The sequence below is a fragment of the Sciurus carolinensis genome, chromosome 19 (genome assembly GCF_902686445.1).
Source record: "Sciurus carolinensis chromosome 19, mSciCar1.2, whole genome shotgun sequence".
Taxonomy (NCBI): domain Eukaryota; kingdom Metazoa; phylum Chordata; class Mammalia; order Rodentia; family Sciuridae; genus Sciurus; species Sciurus carolinensis.
The window spans coordinates 16,024,031-16,029,873 of NC_062231.1; the positions used below are offsets into that span (position 1 = coordinate 16,024,031).

At 35.3% G+C, this 5,843-nt stretch overlaps 1 non-coding gene across 1 annotated transcript; it reads left to right on the plus strand.

Annotated features, from left to right (window-relative positions):
* The first annotated feature begins 688 nt into the window (after nucleotides 1-688).
* On the plus strand, nucleotides 689-762 carry Trnat-ugu (transfer RNA threonine (anticodon UGU)). The gene has a single exon. It is a non-coding gene; the product is annotated as a tRNA-Thr (tRNA).
* The last annotated feature ends 5,081 nt before the right edge of the window (nucleotides 763-5,843 follow it).

Consider the following 5,843-nt stretch of genomic DNA (forward strand, 5'->3'; position numbering starts at 1 on the left):
TTAATGGTCACATGAAAACAAGAGTCACATGAAAATTCATTCATATAGGGTCAGTGGGCAAGCTGAGTTCAATCTTTAGTGTCACCTGTGCCAAAAAAGAAAAAAAGGGTGATATAACCCAGGTATGCCAGTGGCTGACTAGGACTGTGTTTTTGCCACCTGGTCTTTTGGTTTTCTAACTATTTTTTGAACCTGGTTCTTCATTTTATCTGATAGATTCAGAGAATAGCACAGTATCCTATCAATAAATGTCTTCTCTTGCTTCCATGGGTCAGAGTGCATTTTTGTCTTTGTGTTTTGATATTTTGTCTTTTTGAGTGTTGTTATGGTTTGGATATGAAGTGTCCCCCAAAAGTTTATGCATGAAACAGTGCAGGAATGTTCAGAGGTAAAATGTTGAATTATCAGAACTGTAACCTAATCAGTGGATCAATCCATTTAATGGATTAATAATTTGAATGGTTTAATGGGGGTAAATGGTTTAATGGCAGGTAGGGTGTGGCTAAAGGAAGTAGGTCACTGTACCTTTGTGGTTTATATTTTGTCCCTAGTGAGTGAAGCTCTCTCTCTCCTTCCTGGCTATCATGAACTGAGTAGCTTTTCTCTGGCATACCTTTCAGCCATCATGTTCTGTTTTACCTCAGGCCCGAAGAATGGAGCCAGTCATTTAAGGATGAACCTCTGGGGCTGGGGATATGGCTCAGTTGGTAGAGTGCCTGCCCTGTAAGCATGAGGCCCTGGGTTCAATCCCCAGTGCCACAAAAAAAAAAGAAAAAAAAAAAGGATGAACCTCTGAAACCAAGAGCTAAAATAACTTTTTTTCTTTTAAGTTGTTCTTGTCAACTCCTTTGATCACAGTGATGAAAAGCTGAATAAGACAGTTGTATGTGTGTGTGTGTGTGTATGCATCTAAGAAACTGATGAAGGCCACAACAAATAATAAATGATGGCTTCCATTCTCTAAGAATGTACTTTGTACCTGGTGAGACACTGAGCACCTTGTAGAGATGATGATATTCATAACAATTCCAGGTGGAAGTTATTATATTTCATATTTTTCACATTAGACTAAGACTTTTTTTGACTAATGCTGCTGTGAACATTCTTATACATGTCTTCTTGGCATTCATGTGAACACATTTATGGTAGGCATATGACTAGAAATAAAATTGCTGTGTCATAACATTCTAATGTGTTCTTCTTTACTATCTAATGTTCAGCTGTTTTTTAAAGTGCTTTTACAAATTTATATTTCCACCAGTACTTACATCGGATTCTAGTTTCAATATGTGAATGGATCTTAGCCAACATTTGATATTGTCTCTTTAATATTAGCCTTCATGTTAGGCATTTAGTAGTATTACTTTATAGTTCAATTTCCATCATGCCCAATAAGGTTGAGCACCTTTAAAATTTTTCATTTAAAAAATAATGAGCAGATAGTACAGAGAATTCCCATATCTCTACCTCCTCCACTGTGAAGACAGTTTCCCCTGTTATTAACATCTTGCACTACTATGGTACATTTGTTTCAACCACTGTTGATGAATTGCTGTTAACCAAAGTCCAAAATGTGTATTAAGGGTCCCTTTTGGTGTATAAGTCTATGGATTTTGACAAATGCATAATTTCATATGTTCTATGATATCGTTATAGTATCAGGCAGAACGGTTTTATTGCTCTAAGTCTATGTGTCACCTATGTATCCCTCAATACTCCTTCCCCTCCTCCTCAAATCTTGGGTAATTGACTGATCATTATTGTCTCTATAGTTTTGCCTTTTGGGAAATTTCATGTCAGAAGAGTCATAGTAAAATGATTCTTCAGATTGGTTTCTTTCACTTAGCCATGTGTATTTAAATTTCTTCCAGGTGCCTTTGTAATTTCATAGCTCATTCATTTACCATTGTTTGGATTATTATTCCACAGTCTGTTCTTTCACATTTTAAAGAATATCTTGTTTGCTTTCACATTTTGGCAGTTATGAATAAAGCTGCTATAGACATTCACATGCAGGCTTTTTTGCAGACATGTTCTCAACTCATTTGGGTAAATTCAAAGGAGCACAATTACAGAATCATATGGTAAGAGCATATAAGAAACTGACAAATTGTCTTCCAAGGTGGCCGAGTCACTTTTTATTTCCTTTAACAGCGAACAAGATTTGCTGTTGCTTCACATCCTCATCAGGTTTTGGTAGTGCCAGTTTTTGGATTTTAGTCATCCTAATATGTAGGTAGTGTACTTGTTGTTCTAATCTGCAATTCTCCAATGACTTATAAATTTGAACTTCTTTTCTTATGCTTATTTGCCATCTATACATCTTTATCGATGGGTCATTTGTTCAGATCTTTGCCTATTTTAAAATCATGCTGTTTGCTTTCTTATTGTTGAGTTTAAGAGTTCTTTATATATTTTGGAAGTGAGTTTTTAATAGGTATGTCCTTTGCAGATATTTTCTCCCATACTGTATTTGTCATTTTGTCCTCTTAACAGCATCTTTCATAGAGAAGAAGTTCTTAATTTTAATGAGATTCAGCTTATCAGTTTATTTTTATCATAGATTGTATTCTTGATATTGTAGCTAAAATTTTATCACAATATCTAGGCGTTTCTCCTATATTAGCTTTTAAAGGTGTTTTATAGTTTGAATATCACATTTAAGTCTATGATTTATTTTGAGTTAAATTCTGTGAAAGGTATAAATAAGGTGTGCATTACGATTTATTTATTTATTTATTTTTATTCTTTTTAAGGATTTTTTACAGACTACATTTTGATTCATTGTACACAAACGGGGTACAATTTTTCATTTCTATGGTTGTGCACAATGTAGATTCATACCATTCGTGTAATCATATATGTACATAGGGTAATGGTGTGATTTATTTATTTTTGTATACAGATGTCTAATTGTTTCTGTATCATTTATTGAAAACTTCTCCTTTTTCCATTGAATTTCTTTTGTTCCTTTATCAAAGAGCAATTGACTCTACTTGTGTAGGTTTATTTCTGGGTCCTCCGTTCGAGTCCATTATTGTATTTGCATATTCTTTCACCAAATACTAAATTGTCATGATTATTTTATCTTTTTTTTTTTTTTTTTGTACCAGGGGTTGAATCCAGGGGTGCTTAAACTCTGAGCCACATCCCCAGCCCTTTTAATTATTTTATTTTAAGACAGGGTCTCACCAAGTTGCTTAGGGTCCTACTTAGTTGCTCAGGCTGGCTTTGAAATTGTGATCCTCCTGCCTCCGTTTCCTGAGCCACAGGGATTACAGGCATGCATCACTGCACCTGGCTAGATTACTATATCTTTTTAATAGTAAGTCTTTGCTTCCTTGGTGAAAGCAGAGTGTCCAAAGCAGGTCTGTTCAGAAAAAACTCGTACACAGGAGACTGCAGCAGCACGCCTGGGGAGGACATGCAGTAGATTTAATCTTTCATTTTTTTCTCCTTCAAGAGTGGTTTAGCATTTTTATTTGTTTAAATTTCCATATAAATGTTATAATTAGATTTTCAGTTTCCACATACATGCAAAAGCCCCTCCTTGGATTTTTATTGGGATTGCATTGACTTTATAGGTTAAACTAGAGAAAACTAATATGCTTATAGCATTCCATCTTCCAATCCATGGACCTGGTATATCCCCCTGTTTTTCATGTCTTCTTTAGTTTCTATTAGTTACATTTATACTTTCAATGCAGAGAACTTCCATGTCTTTCAGTAGATTTATTCTTAGTTATTAAATATTTCTGGTGCTAATATAAGTGATATCTTTTAAAATGTTTTCTAGGTGGTCGTGGTTGGTATATAAGTATACATGTGATTATCATACACATCGCTTTCTGTCCATAACTTCATTTAAATTGTGAATTATAATAGTTCATTTGTAGATTCTTTTGGATTATCTATATGTCAGAAGACAATTTGAGGATAAAGAAATTGGCATTTCTTTCATCCTATTTTTTCTTTCTTATGCTTCTTTTTCTTCTCCCTCCTCCTCCTTCTCTTCTTCCTCCTTCTCCACTTCTTTCCTGGTACTGGGGATTAACCCAGGGGCATTTTACCACTGAGCTACATCCCAAGTCCTTTTTATTTTTTATCTTGCAAAGTTGCACAGGCTGACCTGAAACTTAGGATCCTCCTGCCTCAGCCTCTTAAGTAGCTGGGATAAAGTTGTGCACCACTACACCTGGCTGTTCTCTCTTCTTTATTTCATTGGCAAGAAGCTCCAGTAAAGTTGAACAGAAGTGATGGCAGAGTGGGCACTCTTATCTCATGGTCAGTATCTGAATAAAGCTTTCATCATGTTTGTTTCAGGTTATCCTTTATCAGTCAATTTTAACTGATTGATTTCCTAGTGTTAAACCAACCCTTATCACTAGGTTAGTTTTGCTCATACTTTGTTATTTTGGCATATATATTAGTGAGCAAGATCGGCCTGTAATTTTCTTTTCTTATATCTTTGTCAGTTTTGGAATCAAAGTGATGTTGGCCTCATAAAACTAATTGGGAATTTCTTGTTTTTCTAACTTCTGGTAGAGTTTTGTGATATTTACCTTGTGTGTTGTTGTATATTTAGCAGCATTCCTAGCTTCTACCTACTAGCTGCCAATAGTGCACCCTCTTGGCCAGTTGTGACAAACAACACTTTTCCAGAATGCCAGATGCTTTGTGGACAATGATGGGTGAATAAAATCCCTCTCAGCTGAGATACACTGATTTAACACAATTGATCTTATTCCTTTATAATCTTTATACCTTTATTTGTTTTCATTGCATTGGTTTGAACCTCAAGTACAACATCAAATAGAAATAAAATAGCAGAGGGAAAACTTTTAGTACTTCACTGCAAATTTATTTATTTATTTTTTTTGTAGTAGGTTTGCTGAGATTATCCATTATCTGATATGGAAAGTTCCTTTCTACTCCTATTTTTTCTTTTTTTGTGGTACTGGGTACTGAACCCAGGGGTGCTCTACCACTGAACTGCATCCTCAGCGCTTCTTGTTTTTTTATTTTAAGATAGGATTTCACTAAGGTGTTGAGGCTGGCCTCAAACTTACAATCCTCCTGCCTCAGCCTCCCAAATCACTGGGACTATAGGTGTGCACCACCTGTTTAAACACAACTCATTAATGGTCATTGACATTTTTTATCAAATTCTCCTTTTTTATATAGCTAGAAGATCATATAAATGTCCCTTAATTATATTAATATCACATTACATAATTACATTATATTACATTAGCTGATTTTCCAGTGTTAAACTAGGTTTGCATTTTTAGAATAACCCCAACAACAAAGATCTTGGACTATGTTATCTTCTTCTTCCAGGGACTGTTCATTTTTGGTTTTGGCAGGCATCAAGAGCATTAGTAATTCAGGATGAACTTGAACCAATTTTAGGCATCAAGATGATTAAAAGCTGAACTGCAGTGCCTTTTAGGGATGCTCCACTGCCAGTTTATTCTTACTCCTAAGGGCAGCATGTCAGGAGTTACCAGGGCTCTCCCTGTGGTAGACTTTCAATTTTGCTTCCCCAAGGTGTCAGGAACCCCAAACTGTCAGTTCTTTCTTCCAGCATTGGCAGATTATCCCTGAGGAAAGTAATTCCAAATGCTCAGTCATTTGGATTTATCTTCTGCCAAATGATGGCCTGGTCATTCTTTCCCACTTTGTCAGTCCTCTGAGAACTTCAGTTTCTTGATAAAAAGGACAATTATTGTTATCGCCATTATTTTGTCCAGCTTTTGTAGCTCTTCTTTTAGATGGAGATTAACTCTGAATTACCTAATTAAGCATTACTAAAAACAGAACTTTGTATGTCCTTAATTAGA